The sequence below is a fragment of the Macaca fascicularis genome, chromosome 14, assembly GCF_037993035.2.
Source record: "Macaca fascicularis isolate 582-1 chromosome 14, T2T-MFA8v1.1".
Lineage (NCBI taxonomy): Eukaryota > Metazoa > Chordata > Mammalia > Primates > Cercopithecidae > Macaca > Macaca fascicularis.
Window position 1 is genome coordinate 85,189,906 of NC_088388.1, and position 18,197 is coordinate 85,208,102.

Sequence of the window (18,197 nt, forward strand, 5' to 3'; positions counted from 1 at the left end):
ATCTACAATTAGCCTGGCATTGTGCTTGGCACTTTTTGTACTCTATCTCACTCAATCTGCACAATAAATCTTATGTGGTAAGCATGGTTATTCTGTTTTCACATGAGAAAACTTGTTCAGAAAGGGCAAGTGGGTTGCTCAGGGTAACTTTAGTAAGATTCAGGCCCAGTGTGGTGATGCACAGAGCCTGACATCTTTTCACTCTCTTACTTTACCACCCTGTACACATGAATCCCAATCCAGAAAAGAGGAGGCCCCTCTCAGAATGCCCTTCCTTCCATACTTGTTCACTTCCTCCCGTTATTTGTGTTTTTATCTCCTACGCAGGCTTGCAAGTTCCAATGAGGGGAAGATGCCATTCATCTTTGTAGTCTTCCCAGAGAATAGAATACGATAGTGTCTCAAAAAATGCCAAGTGAAAGCACACACACAAACCAGAATATAATGCTATAGCTGGAATTTCCGGCTCCTAGTTCAAAATTGAAGAAAGACTTCCTTCTTAAGTTTAATAATGAATCAAATCTTATGTAGCCTATGTGATATTAATAGTAGCCTTGCAGTGACTGAACAGTAAAACCCCTTTTTCACTGTGGCTCCGAATTGCACATCCTCTTGGTGTCCAAAGCCAAAGAGAATAAAAATCCTCCCACCCAGAGTGTGCCACTCAAAAGTAGCTGAGTCAAGACATGCAGTTTCTCAAATGTGAATAGAAAAACTTTCCGCTCTACATGAATAGGAGAAGCTTCCCCAGAAGCACAAGAAACTGGTGGGAGTCATTGTGCAAAGAGCGTAAGAGGAGAGATCTCCTCTCTATATACAAAGTTGGCTTTGCTGGGACCAGATGCAGACTGAGAGGCAGTGTTCTCAGCCATTAGTATTTAAGATCCTGACACGTGAAAATCCTCATTCCAATTAGAATGTAAGAAACATGCAAGAAATAGGTGCACGGGGATCAGCAAGCCAAGAAAGAAAGTGGACTGGGATGGCAATAACTTCAAATTTATGGAGGGCTTCCTATGTGCAGGCACTTACTTTATTAGTTTTAGTATTTGTAACAATTTGAGGGGTAGATCTATTTTGCAGATGTAGAAATGAAGCTGTAGAGAAGTAACCTGCCCAAGTTTTCCTTGTTGGTAAATGTAGAGCTGAGAGAATTGAACTCAATTGTCTGACTCCAAAACCTAAGTGCTTAACCATTAATGCTAATCATTAACTACACTTAACTAACCGTTTCATCTTTTCCTCGGTGAGCAGGGACTGGAGGTTACATACTAGAACTCCACTGCATATTCTTTATTGTCCTTATTTACATTATGAAAAAACTAAATGTACAGTCCTCATTCTGTAAAATGGATGCAGTCATTCAAAATTAATCTTTTTGTTGCCAATTTCAGTCCTGGGCTAACAACCTCCACTAGATAATGTACAGAGACACCTGGCCTCAGTGTCTCCACACTGACAATTTTATTCAAGAAACTCGTGTCCAGAATGGCCGACCAGATAAGCAGCAGCCGTTATGGGCTGGAGCCTGATAAGAAATGTTGCTTGAGGCCGGGCATGGTAGCTCATGCCTGTAATCCCAGCACTTTGGAAGGTCAAATCCAAGGCGGGTAGATCACCTAAGGTCAGGAGTTTGAGACCAGCCTGGCCAACATGGTAAAACCATGTCTCTACTAAAAATTAGCCAGGCCTGGTATTGTGCTCCTGTAATCCTAGCTACTTAGGAGACTGAGGCATAAGAATCGCTTGAACCTAGGAGGTGGAAGTTGCAAATTTTTTTTTAAAAAGCTGCTTGTTTCACTTATATTGGTAGAGTGGATTATAGTCTACCATGCACTTCATATCTATTATTTCATTTGGTCCTCTAAAGAATATTATGAGATAGATAAAATAAGTAATATTATCCCTATTATATATATGAAGAGGCTCACTTAGAATTACAAAATTAGAGCCAGGTGCAGTGGTTCACACCTGTAATCCCAGCACTTTGGGAGGCCGAGGTGGGCAGATCACCTGAGGTCAGGAGTTCCAGACCAGCCTGGCAAACATGGTGAAACCCCGTCTCTACTAAAAATACAAAAATTAGCCGGTCGTGGTAGCAAGCGCCTGTAATCCCAGCTACTTGGGAGGCTGAGGCAGGGGAATCACTTGAACCCAGGAGGCAGAGGTTACAATGAGCTGAGATCATGCTAGTGTACTCCAGCCTGGGCAATAGAATGAGACTCTGTCTCAAAAATAAATAAATAAAATAAAATTAGAAAGTGGTGGAACTGGGACTCTAGTTCAGGAGGACTTCGAGTTCAGGTCCTGATAATCCAAAACCCAAATAAACAAACTTCTAGCCCTTTAGAAATATGGATGGAACCACGCTCAAATCTTGATGTTATCACACAAGTCTATCAGCTTCACACATCACTATCACATCTGCCGAATAAGGATGAGGATATCTGCTTTGCAGGATTGTTCAACTGAATGAAATAATGTAGGTAAAACCCTTTCAATAAAGTAGTAAACAGAACAGACATGGATCCTGTCCTCCTGAAGTTTATAGTCTGGAATCAGGAGGTGGGGAATAAGAATAAAACATTCAATAATACACACTTAACTATCAAGTTATATGAATAAGAAGTGTTGTAAGGGAAAAATGCAGAGTGCTATGCAAGTGTACAGTGGGGTGACATAACTTAGAGTGTGGTCCAGAGAGGCTTCCCTAGGCAGTGACAGCTAAGCTGAGACAGGAGGATGCAGGACAATAAGCCAGGTGACATGGGGAAGTGTGAGGCCATGGGTGTGGGTGTCGGTTACAGCAGAGAGTGTTCCAGGCAAAAGAAGCATTTTTGAAGAAGTGTGGTGCCCATGAGAAACAAAGGAATTACTTGTGGGGCTGGAGTGTAAAGAGACCTAAGAAGAAGATGTGACAGGATGTTGGTGAGGTTGGCAGCCTTCATGCCATGTGGGGCCTTGTTGGTCAAGTTTAAAATTTTGAACTTTATCCTAACAGCAATGGGAAACAACCAAAGGGATTTAGGCAAGGGGGCAACATGAACAGATTTGAGCTTTACAAACTTTCAATTCCTAACTAGGGAAAGTTGGGATCTTTTTAAAACTTTTCCTTTGGCCGGGTGTGGGGGCTTACACCTGTAATCCTAGCACTTTGGGAAACTGAGGCGGATGAATCGCCTGAGGTCAGGAGTTCAAGACCAGCCTGGTCAACATGGTGAAACCCCGTCTCTACTAAAAATACAAAAATTAACTGGGCGAGGTGGCAGGCGCCTGCAATCCCAGCTACTCAGGAGGCTGAGGCAGGAGAATCACTTGAACCTGGGAGGCAGAGGTTGCAGTGAGCTGAGATTGTGCCATTGCACTCCCGCCTAGGCGACAAAGCGAGACTCCATCTCAAAAAATAAAAACAACAACAACAAAAAACCCTTTTCTTTATTTTTTGAACAAACACTTCCTTAGTACCTCTTACATTGCAAAGACAGCAATAGGCTGTTTGTTTCAAATGTAGAATCCAAAGACTTCGAATGGCACGTCCCTTTAAGGAGCTAGGACATGTCACCTCAAAGGCTGCCTCTGTTCCTGCCACCTAATGCAGTTGCTTCTTACTCTAAGCAAGAAGTAACCTCCAAATCCTAAAAGTACATTAAGAACCAGTGGGACATTTCTGGGAAGCTCATTTATTTGTTCTTTTCATTGAGCAGACAAATATAAGCATCAACTATGTACCCAGCACTGTACTGGGTGCTGAGGGTACAAGATTGATAAGATGGAGGTCCTGTACTTTAAGAACTCATGGTTTGGGGTCGAGGTAGGCCAGAAAAATAACAGTCCCAACAAAGTAGAATCTGTTAAAAAACCAAGAGGGAGTTGCTCACGGAACCTAGAGTGAGGAAAGCTTTAGAAGAGGTGATTAGCACCTAATGTGTGCTCAATAGCTGCATACTGAGTAAATTAAAGTTTGAGCTGAGTCTTTAAATTCTTAGCAGGCAGAATAAGAGGAGTAGGGAATGAACAAGATCATACATATCAGAAGAGTGGCTTTTGAGATTATTTTATCAGCAGTAAACTGGATGGGTTGAAAGGGAGAGATTATAGGCAAGGAGATCAAGTAAAAACCTGGAGCAGTGATCCTGCTGAAAATTGAAGAGGACTTCATGTGCACTCAGCAGTAATTGGGACTGTTCTCAGTTTGCCTAACCTTAACTTGAGCTCGGTGGTACAGTGTATGGCTTATAATTGTTATTTGCATCTCCTCATGAATGCATGCCTGTTCTCCCTCACTAGGGTGGAGACTGTGTCATTGACTGAAATCTTTACATTACTTAATTCTGTGCCCTGCACCGCATGCATCCCCATCAAAATTGGGCTGATGATTGGATTCCTTGAGATGCGTGGGAGTAGGAGAGCTGGAACAAGGGAGGAGGGAGAGGAAGGGAACCAGGGCTGGCAATGAGGGTCAAAAAGGATTTCATGTTATCTTAAATTTTTTTCACAAGTGTAATGATGCCTTTATGTGTTCATGGCTTAATTAAATAGTTTTTTAAGGTAATAAAATCATTAAGAATATGCAGTATTGCTTTTCACTGCTTTTCTATTTTTCTTTTTCCTTTTTGTTTGTTTGTTTGAGATGGGATTTTGCTATGTTGCAGGCTGGAGCACAGTGATGCAATCATGGCTCGCTGCAGCCTTGACCTTTCAGGCTTAAGAGATCCTCCCACCTCAGCCTCTTGAGTAGCTGGGACCACAGGGGTGGGCCACCACGTCCAGCTAATTTATTTTATAGAGACGAGGGTCTCACTATTTTGCCCAGACTGGTCTTGAACTCCTAGCCTTAAGCAATCCTCCTGCCTCAGCCTCGCAAAGTGTTGAGATTACAGGCATGAACCACTGTGCCATGCCCAGTAGTGCTTTTAACAGTGAAAAGTTTGAAGTACCTAAATATTCAGCAATAGAAATATTACCAAATCAATCATGATACAATTTCAATGGCAGAATTTAACAAAAATAATGTTGTTGAGGTATGTTCACAGATATAAAGAAGTTAGTAATTTATAGTTCCACTTAAAAGTAAGTAGATATTAATTATTATATTCTGAATTATCCCATTTTTGTTAACAAATATATGCACAAAACGGTTTAAGATACTTTCATATAAGAAGTTTACATAGTTTCTACATCAGCGGGATTCTGTTGTGCTTTCTTTTACTTCTCTATTTCCTAATTTTTAAATAAAAAATAAATAGTAAGAAAACCCCAATTTTTAAAAAATGTAAATGAAATGAGAAAACTGAACTAGGAACAAAGACAGCAAGAAAGCTAAGAGGAAAAAGTGTACGATGGTGCCATGGTGGATGGGGATAATAAAGTAGAGAAAAGACGTTCTTGGAATTGTTTTTTTGAAAGAGATTTTCTTATTTTCCATAAAGTTAAAGGGAAAAATATTTTTGTTCTCAGAGTTTTTCAGTGTGCTTTCCAAGCCATCAGATTCCTAAATATAACCAAAGTTGATGATTTTACAAGTAAGCCAATATAAACATAGTAGATGTTTATATTTCGACATTAACAACGTGACATTGGAGCTGCAAAAGATCTTCCCAATTGGCCATATTTTATTTTTCTCAAAAGTTTCCATTTTCAGTCCCCTATTAAAATACACCCAGTCCCCCCGTCTCCGACCCCCCCTCCACCCCTTTGTGGCTTTAAAATTTCAAGAAAAGGCAGAACCAGATTAACAGAGTGACACTGGACAGAGCATGTGGAAGAAAGGAGCAAGAGTGAGATGGTAGAAGGTTAAGCATTTGGGGAGGAAGAGGAAGAGAAGGATTTTTTGCAGAGCCTTGCCTCAAAGAGGTACCACTACTCAAACTTAGTCACATCATGTAGGCTCTTGTTAACATGCAGATTATGATTCCGCAGATCTGGGTGGGACTCCCTGGTGATACCCATGCTTACTGGTCCATGGACAACTTTGAGCAGCAAGGCCTTAGACTCTGGGAATTTGCTCCTCTACCCTGGTCACATTTCACATGGGCAGCCTCTGGCTGTGATAACCTCTTTCTTTCTAACCTAATAGGGTTTTATTATTATTATTATTATTATTATTATTATTATTGTCAAAATGCCAAATAGTGGAAACTTTTCAGAAAGTCATTTAACTATGAGCAAGGTGCAGTTCAAGGCACTCTCCGTGGAAGAGAGTAAAACGGGAAATACAATATGGAATGGGTAGGAGCCCCTGGTATATGAATGTTATTTGTTATAAAGGGCGTGGTGTTGTGGAAAAATCCCCGGACTGGTTGTCAACAAAACTGGCTTCAATCCTAGCGATTACTAACTAGCTATATGTCCTTGTGCCCTTCATTTTTGTCTGGTTCTCTGTTTCCTTTCCTGTTCAATAAAATAATTGGTCTACATGGCTTCTAAAATCTTTTCAGCTCTGACACTTGAGGAGTCTATAAAGGAGATCGTATATCAACAGGAAGGGAGGGAAAGGGATGTGCCACCACACGCGCAGCTGCCAAGGATCCTGCACATGTGGTATTATTGTGGCGGAATCTCCCCCTTGTCTGCCCAGATGCAAAAATGTTATTGGAGTGAGAGACTGGGAAACTTGCCTGGTATGAAATCCTAGTACCCCAACTTCCTGGTTTTGGCAATTTAGAGTCTTGGGAATCAGTCCCAGCCCCTATAAAAGAAGGCAGACCCTGTAAACATGCCCTCCAAGAACCTCCAATGTAGTTCTGGCAGCTTTCAAATTCTAAGGTCCTCAATCCTCCATTCTAAGGCCACCCTCGGGTTTCACCTCATTCCCCTATACTGGTCAGCAGCCAAATTCTGCAGCCTCTTTAACTTAAGATCCCAGCCAAAAAGCCTGACTGCCCTCCTACTTGTGAACAAATCCCAATTCTCAAAGCAACTCCAGCCCTCCCCAACAGACTCCCCTCTGGTCTGAGGGGAGTATCTGGGAGTATCTCCCAGATACTCAAACTCACTTCAGCCCTGTAGCACTCAAGCCTCAGGGATTTGGGCTGGCTGGTAGGTGACACTTCTCTGTTTAAGATAGTCCCATCTGCAGAGCTAGGATCAGCCCCTAAATTGATAAGCACAGGGTGGGAAAGCAACCTGCCTTAGTGAGATTACCCAGACTCTAAAGTAAGGTCCCGCAGCTCCACCTCATACCTCCACAGACACACACTCTTCGGCTTTTAAGTTATGAAACAGGCCTGTTGCTATTCTAAGGAAGTCTCACAAGTCACCTTATAAACATGCCGCTTCAGGCAGCTTCCTGTGGTTTGCCAAAGGCCAGCTGGGAAGGCAGCCAGACTCCCGCCATGGTCCTGGAACCCCCTCCTCTAGCAGACATTCACTCAGGGCATGACCTCCTGAGGTGCCCACTTGGGATGCAGGAACTTAGTGGCTGCGAGAGTTGCTATTTTTCCCTCCAGCCCCAGCCTGGGCTGGGCTGAATGATGTGGCTGGCTGGTACAAAGGCTGCTTTTTATAATGTTCTTCTTTGGTATTTTTGGTGTCTGGAGAGGGTTTCCTTTCCTCCCACAGTTAATTAGCAGCATCAAGCATTTTCCTTTCTCCAACAGAAGTCTGTTCCCACCCCTGAGGCCAGGCAGAGGGGGTGGCAGGTGTGGCTAAATGCCCCCTGAGGTTAACCTCAAACTTAAACTTAGAGCCCCACTTGGTTAGAAGTGAAGTGAAATGCAGGGCTAGCTTCCATTCTGGGCAGAGTCGGCAAGCGGGCACACGTCCCTGGCAGGCTAGCATCCCAATCAGGTGAGGGGACAGAGAAGGGGGTGGGGAACCAATGTTTGTTTGACACATTTGTGAATTGTTTCTACAACAAAGACTTTTTTAAAACAACAGAGTGAAGCTTTATATATTTGAATGAGAAGCACACAGAAGGACCTATTGTCTGGAGGAAAAATTGCATGAGTAATTGTGCATGACTTCAGACTTCCCAGTTGAAATGTTAGGAGTATTAAGGATGATTGAGGGCATTCCAGTGTTTTCAGTGTGGAGAAGAGGGAGGACGGAGCTCCTGGGACTAGGGGAGGCAGGTTGTGTAGCAAGACAGGGGAGGAAGGAATCTGAGGAACTCTACTCCCCACTTTGCCTCTGTGGTTTCCATTTTTCCTCTATTTAATTGAAGTGCCACCTCCTACAGGAAGCCTTCCTGACCCTATCTCCTTCCTCCACCTGTCACTTTAGGTGTTCTTGATACATATCTCCTGTGTTTTCATTATTTGCTCGACTATGATACTATGGATGGACCATAGAAAAGTGAGGATGGACTCCAGGACCTGACTTTGCCGCTTCCTAGATGTGTTACCTTGAACAAGTTACTTAGCCTCTCTGTGCTTCAGTTTTCTTGTGAGACTGAATAATACTTACCTTCTAGGGTTGTTGAGAGGATTAAATGTGTTAAAACACATAAGGAACTGAGAATAGTGCCTGACATACAGTATGCATTCTCAATAAATGTTAGCAATTATTTATTTTTATTTGCATCCCCTCTTGTTTGCGCAGGACCTAATATATCATGGGGCAGCTGTGTTCAACCCTCATATGCATCATAATTGCTTGAGGAGCTTTAGAAATGTATAGGTCTGGCCTAGGTTCCATTAATCTATGGGTGAAAACTGGTAATGGTATTTTGGAAATGTTCCCTGGGTGGTTTCATTATGTAACCAGGTTGAAAACCAGTGTCGGCCGGGCGCGGTGGCTCAAGCCTGTAATCCCAGCACTTTGGGAGGCCGAGACGGGTGGATCACGAGGTCGGGAGATCGAGACCATCCTGGCTAACATGGTGAAACCCCGTCTCTACTAAAAAAATACAAAAAACTAGCCGGGCGAGGTGGCGGGCGCCTGTAGTCCCAGCTACTGGGGAGGCTGAGGCAGGAGAATGGCGGGAACCCGGGAGGTGGAGCTTGCAGTGAGCTGAGATCCGGCCACTGCACTCCAGCCTGGGCGGCAGAGCGAGACTCCGTCTCAAAAAAAAAAAAAAGAAAAAAAAAAGAAAACCAGTGTCATAGATGCTCAATGAATATTTGTTGAATGAATGAATGAATGAATGAACCAAATGAGATTAGAAAAAACAAACCCTGTGCTGGCTTCGGCAGCACATATACTAAAATTGGAATGATATGGAGAAGATTAGCATGGCCCATGCACAAGAATGACACACAAATTCATGAAGTTTCCATATTAAAAATATATATATAGAGAAAGAACAAACCCAGGTTACCCCATCTTTAGGAATGTGAAGGCATGATGATTCTGTCTCCTTCAGAAAGTTGGCTCTTCCTGAGACAGGTTTCAAGAGAAAAATATGACAGAGAATATAATGGAATACATGAAAGAAAGAATCATAATTCTAGTCATCTCAACATGAAAGTATTGAAGAAATAGAAAAACAATTGCCTGGAGCTCATATTAGAGATTAACAGTTATTTCCTCTTGCTCTCCCTTCTGTTCATGCAGATTTATTTCCTGGAGTTGCTATAATGACTCTAGCTAGAAGCTGAACTTTGACTTTTCCTCTAGTTTTAATTTCGATTTGCTACTCAATCTTTAATTTAGTGGACGTAAAAACTTAAAAGACCTCAACTGAAGCATTTGCACCACTCTAATTTATATTCATGCATGATGATAGCATAATTATAATTAACTGCTTTACCTAGTTGGTCCACAAAATTTAAACTGATTACTGCTTGTAGAACATTAAGTCAGGTACCTCAAAACAGAAATAGGAAACTAGGCCGGGGTGGTGGCTCACACCTATAATCCCAGTACTTTGGGAGGCCAAGGAGGGTGGATTGCTTGAGCTCAGGAGTTCAAGACCAGCCTGGTCAACACAGGGAAATCCTGTATCTACCAAAAATACAAAAATTAGCCAGGTGTGGTAGCACGTGCCTGTAGTTCTAGTTACTTGGGGGACTGAGGTGGGAAGATCACTTAATTCCAGGAAGTCAAGGCTGCAGTGAGCCATGAAGGAAAATTAAATTTAAGAAAAGAAGATGCTATATACAAGCAACAGTGACAAGGTGAGAAACTAGCAAACCTACAGTTGTCTAAGCAGTTTTTGATGCCCAATATTAAAAAAGTTAATAAAAATCTTGCATTAATTCCCAAATGAAGAGAACGGGAAGTTTTAGAAAATAAAAATACTTAAATCTAGCAATAAATATTCTTTATGACTTCACTAAACAACAAAAAATGACGGGAGAGATGTACCATTTCCTGGATGAAGGATCAGTAATGTGAAGGTGTCAGTTCTCCTCAAATTGATCTATAAGGCTGGGTACGGTGACTCATGCCTATAATCCCAGCACTTTGGGAGGTCAAGGCGGGCAGATCACTTGAGGTCAGGAGTTCGAGACCAACCTGGCCAATATGGTGAGACCCTGTCTCTACTAAAAATACAAAAATTAGCCGGCATGGTGACACATGCCTGTAATCCCAGCTATTCAGAAGGCTGAGGCATGAGAATCGCTTGAACCTGGGAGGCTGAGGTTGTAGTAAGCCGAGATCGCACCACTGCCCTCTAGCCTGGGCAACAGAGTAAGACCCTGTCTTTAAAAAAAAAAAAAAAAAAAAAAAAAAATTGATCTATAACCCTAATAAAATCTCAATTAAAAAACCAGAAATGTTTTTTTTTCTGGAACTTGATGAGCTGATTCTAAAGCTCATTTGGAAGAGACAGATGGTAATGAAAACAATGAGTTAATAAAGCAGACTCAGTAAATTCATTCTAGAGCCCAGAAACAGGCATGTGCATAGATGGGAATTGTTAGAGATAAAAGGTGACATTTAAGATTGGAAATAAAAAAAAAAAGGATTATCCCATAAGTCACACTGGATAATTAACTTTCCGTTTGGAAAACAAAAGTTAGATTTTTGGGGCCGGGCATGGTGGCTCACTCTTGTAATCCTAGCACTTTGAGAGTCTGAGGTGGGTGGATCATTTGAGGTCAGGAGTTCAAGACCAGCCTGGCCAACGTGGTAAAACCCTCTCTCTACCAAAAATACAAAAATTAGCTGGGCATGGTGGTGCAAGCCTGTAATCCCTGCTACTCTGGAGGCTGAGTCAAGAGAATTGCTTGAACCCAAGAAGTGGAGGTTGCAGTGAGCTGAGCTCATACCACTGCACTCCAGCCTGGGAGACAGAGTGAGACTCCGTATCAAAAAAATAAAAGTTAGATTTTTACCAAACACAAGGTAACTTTCAGCTTGACTAAAGAGCTAAATAAAAAAAAATTAATAGTAAGACAAAATATAGGATACTATTTCTATAGTACGAAAATGGAAAAGTTCCTCTTAAGCAAATTTCAGAACAGAGAGCATTACAAAAGATAAGAGGGACCGATTTGACTAGAGGGTTTTAACTTTTTATTTTTACAGAAGTGGAGTGAATGGTGCAATGATCCCTTCTGTGTGCATCACCAAACATAACAATCATCAAATTCATAGCCAGTCTTGTTTCATCTATCTGCCCGCCCTCACTGGATCATTTTGAAGCAAATATCAGATGTCATTTTATTCATAAATATAGTTATTATACCCAAAATACTAATAATTAACTATGTTAAATATACAGTTTTACTATTTTTTAAATTGAAGACTTTCATACAACAAAAATACCATAAGCAAAAGTTAAAAAAGAGTGAAAAGGACAGAATAGTTGCCAAATATACAACAAAAGATTAATATCCTTAATACATAAGGAGTAGTTATGAATGAATATAAAATACAAATTAAACTAAACTATTAAAAAAAATGAACCAAGGAATTGAACAGGTAATTAAACGGAGGAAGAAATGTAAGTTTTCAATAAGCATATAACAATGTTCAGTCTTATGGGTACATAAGGAAATGTAACTTAAAATAAGTATGAAATATTTTTAATCTTCAGATTGTCAAAAACGAATAAACAATAAAATCCAACCTTAGCAAAACTTCAGGGGAAATGACACGCTCAAACTCTGTGGGAGTATCAGTTGCTATCACAGTTTCTAGAGAGCAACTTGGAAGTAGGTATGAAAATTTTCCATTTCTAGCTATCTAACCTGGAGAAAAGTTTGTAGAAGAGTCCATTTATGCAGTAAATTTAGCAAAAATTAGAGAGAACACCAGGAGACTCCCATAGCACAGCCAGTAAACAGTGCCAACACTGGAGTTAAAGTGCTGTGGTTCAAATCCCAGTTTGGCTACTTACTAGTCCTGAGGCTTTGGGTGAGATTACCTTAGCTGCTTCAGCAGTCAACTAGGGATAACAATATGCAGTACCTATTTCATAGGGATATTATGAGAAACATTTTTCATGCCAGGTGTGGTGGCTCACGCCTATAATCCCAGAACTCTGGAAGGCAGAGACAAGAGTATCGCTTGGGCCTAGGAGTTCAAGATCAGACATGCAAAGGACTTAATGTCAGGGATAAAATACTTCCCTCTGCCAGGGTAGTCCACCCATCTCTTTCCCAAACGCCTGGCCCTGTATACCATTGCATGCTCCTAAATATGTAAGTGTGTAGAGAAACTTACGGCAGAAACTGAGAGCACGACAATTTACAGAAGAAGGTGGGGTTGAGTGGGAATATGTAAGATTTTTACTTTTTACCTTCTACTTGTTTATTTTAAAACATTTTGCAGGCCAGGTGCAGTGGCTCATGCCTATAATCCCAGAAATCTGGGAGTCAGAAGTAAGAGGATCGCTTGAACCTAGGAGATCAAGACCAGGCTTAGCCAACATAGTGAAACCTAGTGAAACCCTCGTCTCTTAAAAAAAAAAAAAAAAAAAAAGCAAAGAATGTATTCATGTATTTATAATCACTTGTGTAATTAAAACTTGTTAAATTTGATAGAACAAATAAGATGGTAGGCAAAAGTATTTATCCCAGGAAGTTAGAAAAATGGAATATGATGATAGCATGTCCTAGATATTTTAGATGATGGAATATGAGTTACGTACAGAGACTGGGTTTTCAGAACTAAAAATCAGAACCCAATGTCTACCAAAGGATTTTTAGTATAATTTCTGTGTTGGATCGTTCAGTCTGGATGCCAAAATAATGGACTTTCTGGAACAATGTAACGGTTTATTATTACAAATAAACTGAAACTGGGCCTGTTCAAAAATTCCCAATCACATTCCAATTTTGGATCCTGTTGGAACTGAATTCCTCCTGACCCAAAACCAGTTTAGAACCTGGCATTCAGCCTGCCTTATACTAACCCCGCTAGGTCCAAAGCCTTGCAGATTTCCTCCCTGTGAGATTTCCCAGGAGCCCTGGCAGAGGATTTCTAACTTCTCAATTGCTTCTGTGGCATCTCCAGGCACACTGTCTGCCCTCACCTGCTAGGGAAGCTACTTTCCTGTCTCTGTCATCTCCCTGATTCCCTATGACCAGCCCCCATCCCCCAGCCCCAGCCTGGCGTGAAGCTGAGCCAGCTCAGGCCTGGCCTGGGCTTCTGATACCAATCCTGCTGAGGTTAGCACAGACAGTCTGAGACACAGGGTAAGCTGAGGCCATGGGAATGAATTTCTGGGTAACAAAAGGAGGAGGGCAATAATGTCAGAGATAGCAAAGAGTTTGCCAGGAAACCAGAGACATGGGTGCTGAGTGGAAAAGAGAAGTCGGAGCAGGACTCACTGAACATCTTGAGGCCACTTAAAGGAAGTGGGAAAAAGGTAGGAGCAAAACATACACAGCAGTGTTAGCTCTAAGTGTGAGAAAGGATGACTTTCATATCATCAATTGATGACCTTGATCATCAATGATCAAGGTAAATGCATGGGTTCATCCCTGAGAAGGACAAAACAAAAAGCTCCAGCGGGCCCCAGAAGGTTCTGCTGGGGAACAGGGAAAGAAATGAGTCAGAAAAACCTGCTTCCCATCCTGGCTGTGTGACGTGGAGCAACCACCTTTACCCCCTGAGCTTTTCCAGCAAGTTGTGTTCCTTCTAAATATTAAATGTGTTTGGGTGACTAAGGCTTTCAGTCTAGTGTTTGGTAAATCTGAATTTCTTTCTTTCTTTCTTTCTTTCTTTCTTTCTTTTTTTGGAGACAGAGTCTTGCTCTGTCGCCCAGCCTGGAGTGCAGTGGCATAATCTTGGCTTACTGCAATCTCCGCCTACTGGGTTCAAATGATTCTCGTGCCTCATCCTCCCAAGTAGCTGGGACTATAGGCATGCACCACCATTCCCAGCTAATTTTTGGTTTTGGTAGAGACGGGGTTTTGCCACGTTGGCCAGGCTGGTCTTGAACTCCTGACCTCAGGTGATCTGCCTGCCTTAGCCTCCCAAAGTGCTGGGATTACAGGCCTGAGCCACCGTGCCTTGCTGGTAAATCTGAATTTCTCTCTTTTTCCATCAAAATGTTGATGATGATGAAAACTCACCCCAGCCTCTTGCTACCCATGTCATCCTCAGCGTGAGCAGTCAACACACCATGTAATAGTTGTGATAGATAACATTTACTGAAGTGTGTATTATTTGCAGGCTCTGTTCTGAACCCCTTGCAGTATTAATCCTCACAATAACCCTATGAAGCAGGTAATATTATTATTCCTGGTTTACAAATAAGAAAATTGAAGCTCAAAGAAGTTTGGTAACTTGCCCAAGCTGAATAGCTAATAAGAGGCAGATCCAGGATGAAAATCCAGCTCTAATTGCAAAACCCATGCTCTTTACTACTGTACTATATGCCTTCCTGACAGTAAGGCAGAAAATAGAAAAATAGGTAAAACAGGGGAAGGTCCTAGCAGAGACAATGAGGGAGATTAAGAGGAGGCCTCTGATCCTGTGTAGGAGCAGCTGTTGAAGGAGGCTTCCTAGAAATCTCCCATTTGACAGTGGGATCCAGGGGAGAAATGCCACTGCTAAGATGAAGGAGTAACCTCCTCCCCTACTGTGGGAGATGGGGGATGGCATCTGAGAGGAAGCTGATCACAGGTATAACCTGTGCAAATAAAGCTGTAGGCTGGGTTATTGCTTCATGTTATGAAAACATCTTGCAATAAAGGAAGGTAATGTGGTAATAAGTCCAAACAGAAGGGTGATGGGTTGGCATGCAGTTTGAGACAAGCCAAGTCAAAGTTTGTTCATGTGTCTCTAGCTCTGCCTACTCTGATTTCAAGTGTTCTGTCCTAGTTCTGCAGGCAAAATCCCTGGGGGGAGGAAAAGGGCCTGAGGGAGATGTTTCCTGGAGAAAGACAAAGCACAAAACAAGTAGAAGACATTATTCCTATTAATGTAGTAATGCCAAGGATACTAGAGGTTTTCATTAAAGTTAAAATCATTGCCACCATTTCATTTATTCACTCACTCATGTATTTATCCAGGATTTCCTTATGGAGAACCTCCTACACTCCACGCCCTCTGCTAGATGCTAGGATGTGATAATGGGTCTCTAGGAATTTTCTATCTAGTCAGGAGACAATAGAGAGTGGGCTCTTCCAACCTAATCAGGTAAAAGCGCTGCTGTCAGTGAGGGCCTGCCACATGCAAAAACATGGCCCTTCCTGCAAGGAGGTGATGTGCTGGTGGGGAGTCAGGAAGTACCTCCTACAATGTGCAAGACAGAAAGGTCCTTTGGGAAGTAGTCCAGCTTTCTCAGTGTATGGAGAAGAAACCCATGAACCTGAGTTACAAACGGGATAAACTGCAAATCAAGACTCCTAGAAGAAACCCATGAACCTGAGTTACAAATAGGATAAACTGCAAATCAAGACTCCCTAGGGTAAATACCAGCTGAATGGCACCATTGCAAGTGCAGCAGGAGTTTGAGGGAGACAAACATCACTGTGAGTCAAAGAAGGCTTCCTGGAAGAGGTGGGACTTAAACTAGGCTTTCCTGGAAAAATAAGGGGTGTGTGTGTGTGTGTGTGTGTGTGTGTACACTTGCACACAGGCATGTGTATGTAGGGAAAATACCTGGTTCTTAGGTGTTCGTCAATTTGTTCCTTAAGGCTGTTTAATTTTTGTATCTGTTTTTTTAGTCACCAAAAGTCCCTCAGATCTGCAATTGTGTGTTTGAGAAGATCTAGCACCAGATGTGATATGATTAGTTGCACAGGCTTTGGAATCTGATAGGCCTGGGGTCAAATCTAGGCTCTGCCATTTTCTAGTTCTATGACCTTAGTTTCCTCATCTGTTAAATGGGGATAATTATACCTATCGTAGGCTTATTATGAGTAGTAAATGAAATAAAATATGCAAAGCATATATCATAGGGCCTGAGACTCAGGAATCACCTAGCCTAATTCCATAAACATAATTATTTACCTGTATTGAGCCTGTTTTCAGTGTCCTCTGATTTATTTAAATTCCATTAATTTTTTTCATCCAACTGTTAGGCACAGTGCCATCCAACTGTTAGGCACAGTACCATCATCCTGGATGGTAGACACAGCCATGTGCCAGAGACATGTTCCTTGCCTACTCAGGGCAGTCTAGAGGGATATCAGACACATAAGCACATTATTGCAGTACAGTGTGAGGTGCATTATGAATAGGGGCAAGTAGTGGTTATTGGTGGTCATCTCTGAGTGGGCTATGGACTTGAAAGGCCATACAAGAGGCCAGTGGGGTCTGACCTCACCAGGATGCAGCTGCTCTGGAAACCCACTGGCAAAGTCATTACCACTTCTGGACAGCTCTAAGTCTGCTCTGTATTATTTACAATGTCATTTTTGTTTAATAGCAGAATAATGTAAATAGAAAAAAAAAAGTTCCCTCTTACTAGCCCAATATCCAGCAGAGACTGTGAGAAGCAGTAAAAATGCACCTGGACTTAAGCTTCAAAAAACTTTTCCTGGCTCCTCTTCTCTCCCAGTGTGTTGGGTACCTTCTATAGCAAGCATTCCAGGTGGCTCCCAGTGAGCCCCACCTCCTGGTTTTCACACCCTTGTGTAGTCCCCTCCTACTTTGTACCAGGATTGATCTCTGTGACCAACACACAATGGCAGAAGTGAAAATGGCAGATCTCATATACTGCTTATGAGATTAGGTTGTAAAAGACACTGCAGCTTCCTCTTGAGGGCTTTCTTAGATGTGCTCTCTCTTTTGCGTATCCCTGGGGAAAAGCCGTCTTGAGCAGACCTACAGAGAAGGTCACATGACAAGGAACTGTAGCCTCCTGCCAACAGACATGTCAGTGAGCTAGGAAGTAGATTTGTCATCTCTAGTCAATAGTCAAGTCTCTAAAGATTGCAGAAGGCCAGGTGCGGTGACTCACGCCTGTAATCCCAGCACTTTGGGAGGCTGAGGCCGAGGTGGGTGGATAGTTGAGCCCAGGAGTTCAAGACCAGTCTGGGCAACAAAGTGAGAGGGAGACCCCATCTCTTAAAAAAAAAAAAAAGAGAGAGAGAGATTGCAGCCAACAGCTTGATTCCATGAAAGTTCCATGAAAGGCCTGAGCCAGAACTATCCAACTGAGTCATTGCCAGATTCCTGACTCTCAGAAATGATATGAGATAATAAATGTTTGTTGTTTTAAGCTGCAAAGTTTTGGGGTAATTTGTTTTGCAGCAATAGATAACTCACACTGTGCCCTCCCTTTGTGCTTCAGGCATTCTGCCCCTCCCCTGATATGGCACATACACACTGTGTTGTATTTACCCATGTACTTATCTGTCTCCTCATCAGACTGCAAGCTCAAAGGAGATCATGTCTTATTGTCTTTGTACCCTCATCATGGCACATGCCTGACCCATACCAGGTGGTCAAAAATATTTGCTGGATGAATAACTTGCATTTGTATAGAACGTTAGAACTGACAAAGCATTAGTGTATTCATACTCTTTTGTAGTCTTCAGGCAACCCTAGAAGTACTGAGATCCTATTTCCATTTAACAGATGAGGAAATTGAGGCTTGTCAACTCACTTGAATATCTCACAGCCAGTAATTCATAAAATCAGAACTCAAACTTAAGTCACTAAATTTCTAGTCTATGCCCCTTCCTGTATACCAAACTGTTCTTCATTTAGCTTGGTGAAGGTAGGGGTGGGAGAAAAACTAATCTGAGGAATGAGGTGCAGTCCAATCATGGATGGAGCTCTAAAGAAAGGGCAATGGAGAAGAAAATTATTCACTTTTGACTAGGCCAGGCCTCTACAGGCCTCCACACATATGTTCAATATCTTGTTTAATGTTCACAAAAACCCTAAAATGGATTGGTAACTTT

General features: G+C 42.0%; 1 long non-coding RNA gene and 1 other non-coding gene across 3 annotated transcripts in view; both read left to right on the forward strand.

Annotated features, from left to right (window-relative positions):
- Nucleotides 1-18,197, forward strand: part of LOC135967224 (uncharacterized) — a 99,339-nt gene that overhangs the window by 70,732 nt on the left and 10,410 nt on the right. The window lies entirely within an intron of this gene.
- Nucleotides 9,119-9,225, forward strand: LOC123568878 (U6 spliceosomal RNA). The gene has a single exon (XR_006692438.1). It is a non-coding gene; the product is annotated as a U6 spliceosomal RNA (small nuclear RNA).